This window comes from Triticum dicoccoides, chromosome 2A, assembly GCF_002162155.2.
Source record: "Triticum dicoccoides isolate Atlit2015 ecotype Zavitan chromosome 2A, WEW_v2.0, whole genome shotgun sequence".
Lineage (NCBI taxonomy): Eukaryota > Viridiplantae > Streptophyta > Magnoliopsida > Poales > Poaceae > Triticum > Triticum dicoccoides.
In genome coordinates this window covers 494,882,309-494,897,844 of record NC_041382.1, presented here as the reverse complement: position 1 = coordinate 494,897,844, position 15,536 = coordinate 494,882,309, and positions in this window count along the sequence as shown.

The window sequence follows — 15,536 nt, the reverse complement described above, 5'->3', positions numbered from 1 at the left end:
AATACTACTATCAATGCTGCAAATTCGAACGGGACGGGATTGTGTGTTGTCACATACTAAAAGTAATGGACATGAACGCGGTGACATGAATGCCCCACCATTTCATACGGCGGCGATGGACTTGGGACGCTGATGACGTATTGGGGCCACAAACATCAAATGCAGTTTTGGCTGTGCATGATGAGAGACCAAAGTCAACCATGGAAGCCGTGAGGCACGTTGTGTTGACAAAAAACTATGTTGAACTAATAGATGAAGCGTGCAAGAGTGATGAGATGTAACGCCCTCGATGCGGCTATATCTCCCACGTGTCGAAGCACGACTTAGAGGCATAACCGCATTGAAAGCAAATGTCGCAAGTGAGGTAATCTTCACACAACCCATGTAATACATAAGGGAAAGAGATACATAGTTGGCTTACAATCGCCACTTCACACAATTACATGAATAAAGCATTACATCAACCAGATACAATCAAGGTCCGACTATGGAACCAAAATAAAAGAAGACTACCCCAAATGCTACACAGATCCTCGATCGACCCAACTGGGCTCCACTACTGATCGACTAGAACGAAACAACACAAAGGACAAGATCTTCATAGAGCTCCTCTTTGAGCTTGGTTGCGTCATCTGCACGGTATCCTCGGCACCTGCAAGCTGGTTTTGGAAGTATCTGTGAGTCACGGGGACTCAGCAATCTCACACCCTCGCGATCAAGACTATTTAAGCTTATAGGAAGGGTAAAAGGTATGAGGTGGAGCTGCAGCAAGCGACTAGCATATATGGTGGCTAACATACACAAAAGAGAGCGAGAAGAGAAGGCAAAGGCACGGTCGAGAAACATAACTCCAACACCGTGTTCACTTCCCGGACTCCACCGAGAAGAGACCATCACGGCTACACACGTGGTTAATGCATTTTAATTAAGATAAGTTTCAGGTTTTCTACAACCGGACATTAACAAATTCCCATCTGCCCATAACCGCGGGCACGACTTTCGAAAGTTCAATCCCTGCATGGGGGTTCCAACTTAGCCCATCACAAGCTCTCACGGTCAACGAGGGATATTCCTTCTCCCAAGACAATCCGATCAGACTCGGCATCTCGGTTACAAGACATCCTTGACAATGGTAAAACAAGTCCAGCAAAGCCACCTAAATGTGCCGACAAATCCCGATAGGAGCTGCACATATCTCGTTCTCAAGGCACACCGTATTGTCCAAGGTTACGGTAGGCCAGCCCAGAGTTGCCCCTGGTGGCCACCGACAGCTGACAGGTTGAACCAACACTCAGAGGAGCACTGGCCCGGGGGTTTAAATAAAGATGACCCTTGAGCCTGCAGAACTCAAGGGAAAGAAAAGGCTAGGTGGCGAATGGTAAAACCAATGTTGGGCCTTGCTGGAGGAGTTTTATTCAAGGCGAACTGTCAAGGGGTTCCCATTATAACCCAACCGTATAAGGAACGCAAAATCCGAGAACATAACACCGATATGACGGAAACTAGGGCGGCAAGAGCGGAACAAAACACCAGGCATAAGGCCGAGTCTTCCACCCTTTACCAAGTATATAGATGCATTAAGTATGAATAAGAGATATTGTGATACCCCAACAAAATATCCATGTTCCAACATGGAACAAACTCCAATCTTCACCTGCAACTAACAATGCTATAAGAGGGGCTGAGCAAAGCGGTAACATAGTCAAACAACGGCTTGCTAGGAGAAGGTGGGTTAGAGGCTTGGCTCAACAATAGGGGAGGCATGATAAGCAAGTGGTAGGTATCGCGGCATAGGCATAGCAAAAGAGCGAGCAACTAGCAAGCAAAGATAGAAGTGATATCGAGGGTATGGTCATCTTGCCCGAGATCCCACAAGGAAGAAGAAGGAGTCCATGAAAAAGAAAAACGGACGTAGACGAACGGGTCCTCACAAACGCGACGTTATCGGAACCAACCCGAAGAAGCAACACCGGAAAGAATCACACAACATAGTAAACAACCACCACATAAACATGGCATGATGCACAATCAAGTATGATGCATGTCCGGTTTAAATATGCATGGCATGGCAAAGGGCACAAACACAACTACAAGTTAAGTGGAGCTCAATATGCAACGAGTTGCATATTGACGACACCACAACAATTATTTAGTTCTCTCTCATTTATGTACTCAACAAAATTAAATGTTGGTTAGCATGGCAAAGGGTGAAGCAAAGTTAACTAACTATCTAGTCAAGTTTAAATGAGGCCGGAAACAACGAACAACAATTCCGGTAAATCCTCATATGCATATATTAGGTTTGGTACTGTTCTGCCCTAAACCATATTTTAGAGTTATTAAACATGCACGAAAAGTGCACCATATTAAACTAGGCATTTTTTCACCCCATTTACATATAAAGTTTATTAAGTTCGGAGCTACGGTTAAATAGTTATGCATTAAAGCATTTTAACATGACATAGGAGCAAATTTAAACAAACAACATTTTAAGCATTTTAAACATAGATGAAAATGGCAAATTATTAATCTACACAAAATTCTAAGCAAGTTTCATATATAACTTATTTTAATCCGATGCACGGTTTGTGAGATATTAAAAGCATGAACAAGGAGGGGTTTTCTGTAAAACTGTAGTCTTAGGATAATATGGAAAATCGTTGGACTGGAAAAAAATAGCACGGGCCAAAACCGGCAGGCCCAGAAGTGCACAAGAAAGGGGGCGCTGGAGGGGCTGCTCACTTTGGCCATGGGCCTCTGGAGCAGAGGCTAGGCCGGGCGGACTGGGCCTTTTCGCGGCCCACGCGCGGTGTCAACGCAGGCGCTGGAGGCGTCGGCCCCCTGGTTCGAAGCAGAGGCGGGGCGTGCTCGTTCCCGAGCAGAACGAGTGGGCGCCGGCTGCGTCTTGAAGCAGGAGTTTGGCGGCGAGGAAGAGACGGAGGCGCAGGGGATGGAGGGGCGCGTCTCCAGGCGCGGGACGGCGGCCTCCGGCGATGGGAGTCCAGATCCGGGGCGTGGGCATGCTGAGAGTGCCAAAACCGGGCGTGGGCAACGCATCTTGAAGACGAGGGTGGCCATGGCGGGTCCCTCCGCAGGTCGACAGCGACAAGGCGAGGGAAGGCTCTGGGCGGTGGAGGTCGTTCCCGGCGGCGGCTTGACGGATCGAGGCAAGAGAAGACCCTGGGCGGCCATGGCCCTTGGCGTGCTCCCTGTTGCAGCGGAACAGAGAGAAAGAGAGACGCGTGAGAGAGAGAAGAGAAAGAGGGGAACGGGCGTGGCGGTGCTCATCTTCGGCGGCGAGCTCCTGCGGGCACCGGCGGCAGCGGTCGGCGACGGCTTGCAGGGGGCTTGGCGGGGCTGGAGTGACGGGAGGCGGCAGGGCTTGCCGGGGTGGTCGCCGGTCGAGGCAGGGGCGAGGTCAAGCTCGGGGACGAGCTGCTCCGGTGACGAGGTAGGCCAGCAGGAGGAGGCGGGCGCGCTCAGGAGCAGGAGATCGAGCAGCTCGATCGGGAGGCGGCGCTAGGCTTCAGGTGGAGGTCTGGTTGGTGGGATAGGATCCCAAGGTGGGAGGAGGAGGCCGTAGGCTTCGGTGGTGGGCTGGGCAAGGGGATCGAGGTAGATCGAGTGAGGGGATCCTGAGAGAGAAAAGGAGTCGGTCGGGTGACGGCGGAAGGAAAGGGATGGATGGGAACAACTACCTAAAATTTAGGGTTAGACTGATATATACATACATACATATATATATATATATATATATATATATATATATATATATATATATATATATATATATATATATATATATATATATACTAGAATGGAGATAGGAGGGAGTATTTTGGATCATCCGATCAAAATCGGACGGTTCAAGAAAACTAGGTTAGGAAGTCCAATTAACAAAACGGCGATGTTTTGTAGATGTTTGGGGATGATCCGAACCCAACGGTGATGACTGTCCGGGTCGGGTCCGGGGATGTTTCGGACGCGCACGTGAGGGGTTCGATGTACTGTGCAGAGAGGGTTTCGGGGTCTGGCGGTTGACAGCGGACTGTGCAAAAAGCTTTGGGCTGAGAGAAGAGAATAGAGAGAGAGACCCGGAGACTGTTTTCGGAGATCAAAAACATCCGGCGTTTGACCGACTATAATGTCGCTATAGTTATCTGTTGGACTATCAAACGAACCCCGAATGCAATGAAACTTGGCAGGCGGCCTACCTACACTACTAGGGAAAAGCCTATACACAAAATTTTACCAGTAGCGCTGTACAAAATCAAGTGCTGCTGCTACTTAGTAGCAGCGCGCGTAAATAAACCGCACTACTGCTATGACTTTAGCAGTAGCGCGTACTAGCGAAAAGCGCTGCTGCTACATTTGAACTGGGCGCACATGGCTAGCCCAACCTAGCAGTAGCGCGTATAATGGCCCAGCGCTACTACTAATCGCTATAGCTACAGCGTGTATTCCAGAACGCGCTGTAGCTAACGTAGCAGCAGCGCCCTTTCTGGAACGCGCTACTGGTACTTCTGACTTAACCACGCGGTTCGTCCTTCCCCACGGCCACTTCATCCCCCAAATCAATTCCACTCTCTCCGCTGCCGTCGCCCCTCGGCCGCCGCGCGCTCTCCCCACGCCGCCCCCGACCACAGATTCAACGCCGGCCCCGCCCCCGACCTCAACGCCGCCCGGGACGCCGCCCCCGACCCCGACCTCAACGCCGCCCCGGAGCCCCGACCATGACCTCGACGCCGCCTGCCCCTCCCTCGTCGCAGGCACCCGAGGTGAGCACGCCTGCTCCTCCCTCTCCCCTACCTCTGCCTAGGGTTTCTACCTCCATCAAATTAGTTAGGGTGGAAACGAAACGGATGCGGATGCGGCTCAAATGAGTTAGGGTTCATGTAAGGGTGGAAACGAATCAAATTTCTAAGATGAATCATAAAATGAGTAAAATTTGACCACTTATTTCACTTTATAGTTGGATAATTGGAATATCCGCTACCACTTTCCACCCCTATAGGTTCATCAAATTAGATGGTAATTAGGGCAGTAGTTCTTAGATACTAATTAGTTAGTAAGAACTAGGTACTAATTAGGTACTAGAATATTTTTATTTATAGTAAGTTTATTTTTAGTAAGAACTAGTTGAATTAATAGAACTAGTTAGTAAGAACTTGTTGCTATTTTTTTAGTTAAAGCAATTTTCCCGCATCGATGTGGACGATGCCTATCCCGCATCCTTGTCGTCGAGTCGGCGGAGGACGACACCTGCTTGACCATATGGGCCATGTCTGAGACTGGGCTCCGCCGGGGTGGTACTGGGAGGCGCTACCTACCGGGGGACGCAGGTTGGTGAGGAGCCAGCCTGTCATTGACCCGAACCTTCTTTGGTGGCGGTCGCGTGGGCCAGTGACGGTCCAGAGGCTCGAGGACTCCGCGGAGGTGGTGCGTCACCGTGTCAGTGAGGAGGACGCGCACGTCCGTCGCTACTTGTTTGCGTTGGAGCACAGGTTCTCCAATACCTGGCAGGTTCTCCAGGGATCTCATTGGAGCTATGATCCCATGATGGTTCCTTCTCTGTGGGTGTCCACCGCCCGCACCGATACCCGTCGTGTGCTAGGGTTTTAGTTGTACTAGTGATGTTATATATATGACACTATTCGGGATGTATTAGTGATAATATTCGACGATGTACGGACGCATGAGATGATTTACTTTTTCTTATTGAATGCATGCTAATTTGAGTCTTATAAGATATTTTGAAATGTATATCTTGTGTTGCTCAATATCCAAGTGGCCGGTCATGTTTGCAGGTTACACCTCCGAGTGGCCTATGTTTTGCCGGAGTGTTGATTCATTTCCGTTCCGGCAAATTTCAGGCGCTCGATATATCCTATTTTAGCAAAGGTCATGCCGAATTTTTCCGTGAATTTTGGCATGACTTTTGCCAGAATATGTAGGAAATATCGAGTGCCCCAGATTTGTGTGTTGAGTATCCTGGTAGTTGTCTTCTATCGATTTTCAATTAATGTTTTAACTATGAACATAGGAAATGTCTGACGACAAAAAGGATTTCGGTATTTGCAAATACTACGAAGACGAGCGCGGCCTGTGCGACGGAATCTTCCTAGATGATGATAGGCGCTTCAGCATCAAGCTAGACGAGAACTTCGAAGTGGATACAGTAAGTCACAACGACAAGTCTTTTTTCGTAATTAAGCATGACATCTGCTTCATTTGCTTCAACTTATATTTTTTTTACTATTCTACTAGCGTATCCCCTGCCATGCAAGAGTTTTTGTATTGGATAAGATAGGTTTCAGTCATACAATGGAGGTAAAGAAAGTTTATTTGAAGACCGAGCATGGTTATATTTTCCAGCAAAATTATACAATTCAGACGACTACACCTATTTTGGATGCAAAACATGGCGAGCACTATGCAAGACTTATGCATTTCAGCCTGATATGGTTATCACCTTTGATATTTGTCTGGAAGATGATATTGAAGGTAATACCGACATCTGGGTCGATGTGCAGACGCCTCCAGTTACACCAAAATGTAAGTTTCTCAACCATATTTATGTCTTTGATATTGTTTATTCCAAAATAGTTGACAACTAATTTGTATTGTCAGCTTATTTCGGTGCAAGCAAACATGTCCAGCGCTTGGTAGACAGGGCCTACTACTGTCCCAGGGCTGAACTAAACTACGAGGAGCTAAGTCATTATGTTTCATGGCTTGAGGATCTTGATACCGTCAAGACAAATTTTCTTCCTGGACTTAGAAATCTTAGTACTGAAAACGTGCGACCAATAGTGTTCGTCATGAACTACGGTCACATCTATTTAGGAAGGATGGTAAGATTTTTACTATTTGTCCTCAGTGCATCTTTTCCATACATTATTTGTGAAGCTAAACTTCATTGCTAAGTATGTGACCATACGATGTTCTTCAACAGGGACTCCCGATGAATGTTGTGCCTTATGGGATCGAGACTAAAGGTACCATGAGTATTATTAGCTTACGGCCAAGATATCCTACATGTTACTTTAGTGCATTCAAGATCAGCGATGAATGCTTAATAGTGCAAGACTGGACCAGATATGTGATGGGGGAGCGCAGACAAGTACTAGGGGGCAGCAAACAGATGTGCTACCCAAAATTAGGAGACAGGTTCATCTGCATGCTCCAACTTGATCAAGGAGGAGAACTACACATGTTTTATGTTGTTTTACCTAAGAGAGAGCAGCAGGAGTGATTAGCTAGAAATGAGTTTGAGGATGATGATGTGCTACACTATTACTATGATGATAAAATAGCTAGTGTTGGTGGTAATGACTGATGATTATTATTAGCTAGTGTTAGTGGTGATTAAATAAATATTGTTGGTGCTAATGATTATGATGATGATTAAATAGCTTGTGCTGGCGGATTAGATTCAAGTGGAGGCAACATGTGGTGCACATCGAAAGTACTACTAGTCCAAACTAGATCAAGTTTGGATTAGTAGTATACTTTTGACATGCACCACATATTGCCTCCACTTGAACCTAATCCACCTTCATTTGACACACTGTTATGGACATAATGATGTAAACCTCATACCTAGTATTGTACCAATATTTGTACGATGGCGCATAAATACACTAAAAATAAAAAAACAAAAAAACAATACTAGTAGCGATGGAAAGAAAACACGCTGCCAGTAGTTACATTAGCAGCAGCGTGGGAGTGAACAAGCGCTGCAGCTATTTGTCCTAGCAGTAGCGCGTGCGGCACGCATTACTGCTAAGCAATAGCTGTAGCGCCTTATTAGTAGCGCGCCTACCCGCGCTACTAGTGAGCACAAAACCAGCGCTACTGCTAGGGTTTTCGCTAGTAGTGCTACAACATAACAACACCGCATGCCAACTTTCAACCCATTCCGAGAACATTTTCTGGCCACTTATAAAATAATATTTCAGGCATGCCGCGGGTGCGTGCAAGTGTGTCTGGGCTCAGAACGGACAATGGACAGAACGAGGAGACCGGGACGGATGCAAGTTTGAAAACATGATGATGCAATGCGGACGGTGACATGGCAAGATGCAACATGCAAACGAATGACAAGGCAACAACAACGAATAACTGGAAGCCACCTGTCGCGTTGGTCTCAGGGCGTTACAACACTCCACCACTACGATAGGATCTCGTCCCGAGATCTAGAATGGCACCGGAGGGGAAAACGGAAGAGAAAGAGAAGAGGTAAAACTAAGTTGCTTCTTTGACAAACGAGTGAAAACAAAGAAACCTTGAAAAGTTGAACAACTTGGAAGGAATAAAACCACGGAGGTGATCAAAGTTGACAAACACTCCGATAGGAACGAGGAATAAGGGTGAAGAAATTCGGGCAACACTCTGTTGAAAAGAGATGCGATACTTGATAAGATTAAAAGAACTAGAAGAGAATCCACAACACTCCGGATAAAAGGATAAGCAATGAAAGAACACGATCCTGACAATTCAAGATGATGAGTTAAGAGAGAAACATCACAATACCTCCGGAAGAGAGAATAGAAGATAGATCATTGGAATGAATGAATGGAGAAGAAAATGCCCACTTTTTCCACAAAAGAGCTTGGAAAGCACCCTTCCAAGAAGGTTATAACGGAGTTGTTGGAAAACCAACATCGAAACGAATAAGCTTGTAGTGGGCTTATGGAAAACTTCTCAAAATTATGAGGTGAAATTCTGCCACTAACGGAAACAATAGATTTGATTGATATGAACAAGGCGACGAGAAACTTATTTCACCGGGAGGATAGATGAAGAACTTGGGTCATTTATGAGCACCATAAATAGCAACAATCCTTAGGCAAAGCTTAAGGTGAAATATAACCCAAGATAACTCCAAAGAAGAGATTGATGGATTTAAAATACCTCATTCTTAACAACATGTGAATCATGAAACATGAGCTCAAATTATCAAGAATGACATAATACCACCTCCAATGATACAGAAGAAAGAATTGCACTCCGGATTGCAAGATGAAGAAAACTTGAGCTCCTTAGAAAAGAATCTCGATGAAAACTTCGAGAAGGAACTAAATCCTTTATGAAACATCATGTAGAGCCTCCATGAAGGACTCCGGTAAACAAAAGGATGATCACATGAAAGGAAAGAGAAGTTGAAAACACAAGGTGAAGACTTGCAATGATTAGATGGATCTCCGTGGTGAAATAATTGAAAGAGGTTGGAACTCTGGGAAAAAGAGAAGATGAAACAATTGAAATCAGAAATTTTATGAGCCTCCGGAATAGGGAATTGAGTTCACTCGATGAAACAAGAATAAGAATTACATTATGCTTATCCTTCACGAATTAAATTGATGACAATCAACGGATTTGGCATATTACTTATTCTCATAGAAAAGATGAAGAGAGATATAACATAAATTTGAGAAGGTCTTCAAGAAACCAGTGGTAGGATTGGAAAGAACGAGTGACTTGATACGGTAACGAAGGAAGAGATCTCTTGAACGAACCACCGTAAGAATTAAAATGACCGAAGAAAAGATAAAGGAACACCGTGAAGAATTGGGAAAACGAATGAAGATACTTGAGACAATCTAGATACATGAGAATGAAGGGATCATGAACTGAATAGAGAATATATGAGCGATGCACCGGTAAGATTTAGAGAAAGAGAGCTAAAAGCTGAGAATGAACAAATCTTGGATGATGGGCTCCGGATAATCAAACTTAGAAGACTCTTGAATTGCTCCGGATAGGTGAAAAGAATTCTCACAATCAAAACAATTATGAGAGGAAGGCCTCGAACTAGAACCATGAATCTCTGAGAGAACGGATAAGATATGGAGGTAAAACTCTTCTTCGGTCTTCAAATGTTGAGAATGACGACGAGAAACACCACCAAGAATAATTGAGGCACACCGGAATGAAGAATGGAAAGGTTGAGCCAACTATGAAAATAATTTGAAATATCTTGAAGAAAGACATTTGACTGATGATAAATCATTCTTACGTCAAACTTTAGAAAAGAATTTGAGAAGCTCCAGAAAAAATAAGAAGAGTCTGGTAAGATCCTGGGAAAAGACCTGTGGGTTAGGGCCCACTCAAAAGAAACACCGTAGAACGATTTAAAAGAGAGAATGCACCAGTTGAATTAAAAGGCTTGAATGAGAGAACGTCCTTGAAGATATTGAACAACTGCAGAGTGGAAACATGAATCTTTGAGATATCTTCAGCACTCCGGAACAATTGAATAGTAAGCGGGGAATGATTATGAGGTGCACCGGCATGAGTAAGCATTGGGAAAAATGAAAGGACTATGGTCAAAACCAACGCTTGAATTGAACCCACCGGAGAAGAAAAAAGCAAATAATGATGAACTTGAGGCTCCGTTAGTATCTTCATGAGCATCACCGGATAAGAATATTGATGAAAAAGGAAAGGAGAGGCTTCCCATCAATAAAATGGATAGTAGAATAAGGAATTTTAGTCCTTGAAGAAACAAGGGTGGGAGGGTGGGAAAACAAAGGCAACTTGGCATGGATGAAGCAGACACCGTTGAGAAGAACTAAGATTGGACCTTGCAAATGTTGAAATTATCGGATCCACTTGAAAAGAAACACGCCGGTGAAAAGGATTGACATGAAAATTTCGATTATCATGAAGGATTAGTATTCACATCGGAGTATGAGAACACCGTCTAGGAAAAAGGTATGGAATCAACATTTGACTTCGAAGCAACTCGAATACCACAACTCCAAACAAAAACAAAGGATTGGCTTGTAGAATAAGCCGGAACAAACATATGATAGAGATTTCGTTTGAAGTTTTCGTGGTGGGGCCTACACGGGCTCGGTCGTATAGCACCATCATGTACAAGGCAATGCACATGACATACGAAGCATCCCCGAGTCAGCATAGCCAAGGACTCTTGAAGACACAACGAGACCACTGTAAAACCAACCGTGGATAGGCGGACCACTAGACGTCGAACCCCAATTTTATATCATACATTTGTCGAGAAGATATCCTAAGAGCTACATGAATTCCCACCTATAAAACTCCCAAAATTCTCCCGGTTATGCAATCAGGTGTTGGGGATACAGGAGGAAGCATAATATCTCACCCAAAGCTAGCAAATCCTACATCCAGCTGTATCCATCCTTCAACACATAACCAAGAAACCTTCGGAAATCATTTACCTCAACCTTTGAAAAGCATCCATTATAGGAGTTATGGCAATACTCCCGAACTCCCGCCCCAGTACTGGGTGGCGTCGAGGTTATCTCACCAACAACTGCATAAAAGAGATTTTCGATGTCGGCGAAACTCAGGTATTCCAGAACTGCAATGATAAAATTGTGACGACAACACCTCGGAGCTCAACTCCCCGGGACACTGCCACAACCCCTAAATGTCAGGAGGCACCAAGAACAATGTTCTCGTCACAAAACCATCGGAACGATTCCAAGATACCCGCGTGATCCTAAAAAAGATTTCGTGAAATTTGAGAAGAGAAGAGTCAAAACTCTATGTTAGGAGGCCTCACCAGAGCGACAAAGGGACCGAGGAGTAAAAAGAATCCTACTCTCCGAGATATATAATCCTATAAGACTCAAACATTTTTCTAGACTCAACAACATCAGCGATTCGATCAAGCAGGGGGCTCCTAAGTCGAGGAAGGCTATGATTACCAACTTGTAACCCCCTCGATGCGGCTATATCTCCCACGTGTCGAAGCATGACTTAGAGGCATAACCACATTGAAAGCAATGTTGCAAGTGAGGTAATCTTCACACAACCCATGTAATACATAAGGGAAAGAGATACATAGTTGGCTTACAATCGCCACTTCACACAATTACATGAATAAAGCATTACATCAACCAGATACAATCAAGGTCCGACTATGGAACCGAAATAAAAGAAGACTACCCCAAATGCTACACAGATCCCCGATCGACCCAACTGGGCTCCACTACTGATCGACTAGAACGAAACAACACAAAGGACAAGATCTTCATAGAGCTCCTCTTTGAGCTTGGTTGCGTCATCTGCACGGTATCCTCGGCACCTGCAAGATGGTTTTGGAAGTATCTGTGAGTCACGGGGACTCAGCAATCTCACACCCTCGTGATCAAGACTATTTAAGCTTATAGGAAGGGTAAAAGGTATGAGGTGGAGCTGCAGCAAGCAACTAGCATATATGGTGGCTAACATACGCAAAAGAGAGCGAGAAGAGAAGGCAAAGGCATGGTCGAGAAACTATGATCAAGAAGTGATCCTATAACAACCTACGTCAAACATAACTCCAACACCGTGTTCACTTCCCGGACTCCGCCGAGAAGAGACCATCACGACTGACCACGCGGTTGATGCATTTTAATTAAGATAAGTTTCAGGTTTTCTACAACCGGACATTAACATATTCCCATCTGCCCATAACCGCGGGCACGACTTTCGAAAGTTCAATCCCTGCAGGGGGGTCCCAACTTAGCCCATCACAAGCTCTCACGGTCAACGAAGGATATTCCTTCTCCCAAGATAATCCGATCAGACTCGGCATCCTGGTTACAAGACATCCTCGACAATGGTAAAACAAGTCCAGCAAAGCCACCCGAATGTGCCGACAAATCCCGATAGGAGCTGCACATATCTTGTTCTCAGGGCACACCGGATTGTCCAAGGTTCCGGTAGGCCAGCCTAGAGTTGCCCCTGGTGGCCACCGGCAGCTGACAGGTTGGACCAACACTCAGAGGAGCACTGGCCCGGGGGTTTAAATAAAGATGACCCTTGAGCCTGCAGAACCCAAGGGAAAGAAAAGGCTAGGTGGCAAATGGTAAAACCAATGTTGGGCCTTGCTGGAGGAGTTTTATTCAAGGCGAACTGTCAAGGGGTTCCCATTATAACCCAACCGTGCAAGGAACGCAAAATCCGGGAACATAACACCGATATGACGGAAACTAGGGCGGCAAGAGCGGAACAAAACACCAGGCATAAGGCCGAGCCTTCCACCCTTTACCAAGTATATAGATGCATTAAATATGAATAAGATATATTGTGATACCCAAACAAAATATCCATGTTCCAACATGGAACAAACTCCAATCTTCACCTGCAACTAACAATGCTATAAGAGGGGCTGAGCAAAGCGGTAACATAGCCAAACAACGGTTTGCTAGGACAAGGTGGGTTAGAGGCTTGGCTCAACAATATGGGAGGCATGATAAGCAAGTGGTAGGTATCGCAGCATAGGCACAGCAAAAGGGCGAGCAACTAGCAAGCAAAGACAGAAGTGATTTCGAGGGTATGGTCATCTTGCCTGAGATCCCGCAAGGAAGAAGAATGAGTCCATGAAAAAGACAAACGGACATAGACGAACGGGTCCTCACAAACGCGACATTATCGGAACCAACCCGAAGAAGGAACACCGGAAAGAAGCACACAACATAGTAAACAACCACCACATAAACATGGCATGATGCACAATCAAGTATGATGCATGTCCGGTTTAAATACGCATGGCATGGCAAAGGGCACAAACAGAACTACAAGTTAAGTGGAGCTCAATATGCAATGAGTTGCATATTGACGACACCACAACAATTATTTAGTTCTCTCCCGTTTATGTACTCAACAAAATTAAATGTTGGTTACCATGGCAAGGGGTGAAGAAAAGTTAACTAACTATCTAGTCAAGTTTAAATGAGGCCGGAAACAACAAACAACAATTCCGGTAACTCCTCATATGAATATATTAGGTTTGGTACTGTTCTGCCCTAAACCATATTTTAGAGTTATTAAACATGCAAGAAAAGTGCACCATGTTAAACTAGGCATTTTTCACCCCATTTACATATAAAGTTTATTAAGTTCGGAGCTACGGTTAAATAGTTATGCATTAAAGCATTTTAACATGACATCGGAGCAAATTTAAACAAACAACATTTTAAGCATTTTAAACATAGATGAAAATTGCAAATTATTAATCTAAACAAAATTCTAAGCAAGTTTCATATATAACTTATTTTAATCCGATGCACGGTTTGTGAGATATTAAAAGCATGAACAAGGAGGGTTTTTCTGTAAAACTGTAGTCTCAGGATAATACGGAAAATCGTAGGACTGGAAAAAAATAGCACGGGCCAAAACCGGCAGGCCCATAAGTGCACATGAAAGGGGGCGCTGGAGGGGCTGCTCACTCTGGCCATGGGCCACTAGAGCAGAGGCTAGGCCGGGCGGACTGGGCCTTTTCACGGCCCACGCGCGGGGTCAATGCAGGCGCTGGAGGCGTCGGCCCCCTGGTTCGAAGCAGAGGCGGGGCGTGCTCGTTCCCGAGCAGAACGAGTGGGCGCCGGCTGCGTCTTGAAGCAGGAGTTTGGCGGCGAGGAAGAGACGGAGGCGCAGGGGATGGAGGGGCGCGTCTCCAGGCGCGGGACGGCGGCCTCCGGCGATGGGCGTCCAGATCCAGGGCGTGGGCATGCTGAGAGCGTCGAAACCGGGTGCGGGCAACGCATCTTGAAGACGAGGGTGGCCATGGCGGGTCCCTCCGCAGGTCGACGGCGACGAGGCGAGGGAAGGCCCTGGGCGATGGAGGTCGTTCCCGGCGGCGGCTTGACAGATCGAGGCAAGAGAAGACCCTGGGCGGCCATGGTGCTTGGCGTGCTCCCTGTTGCAGCGGAACAGAGAGAAAGAGAGACGCGTGAGAGAGAGAAGAGAAAGAGGGGAACGGGTGTGGCGGTGCTCATCTTCGGCGGCGAGCTCCTGCGGGCGCCGGCGGCAGCGGTCGGCGACATCTTGCAGGGGGCTTGGCGAGGCTGGAGTGACGGGAGGCGGCAGGGCTTGCCGGGGTGGTCGCCGGTCGAGGCAGGGGCGAGGTCAAGCTCGGGAACGAGCTGCTCTGGTGACGAGGTAGGCCAGCAGGAGGAGGCGGGCGCGCTCTGGAGCAGCAGATCGAGCAGCTCGATCGGGAGGTGGCGCTAGGCTTCAGGTGGAGGTCTGGTTGGTGGGATAGGATCCCAAGGTGGGAGGAGGAGGCCGTAGGCTTCGGTGGTCGGCTGGGCGAGGGGATCGAGGGAGATCGAGTGAGGGGATCCCGAGAGAGAAAAGGAGTCGGTCGGGTGGCGGCGGAAGGAAAGGGATGGATGGGAACATCTACCTAAAATTTAGGGTTAGACTGATATATATATAGGGTGGGTCTATTATGATAACACCCTTAAGAGTCTTATTCTGCACACCGAATCGCTTATTCTGCTAACACCTCTCTCCGTACCGCACCGCGAACCGAACCACCCCACTGCCACTAACAAAGCCCACCCCCAGCTCCCGCACGACACCCACCTCCCTCTTCCCCCGATCCAAACCCCCACCTCCCTCCACCTTCTACCGGCGCCGCCGCCGCCAGAGCACCACCTCACCTTCTCCCACCTTTCCCCCGCCTTGCCCCCACCTTTCTCCATCGCGCCCACCCCGGCGAGCCCCGCCGCGCCACGGCTCCACCACCCCCGACCTTCTCCCCTTCCAACCCC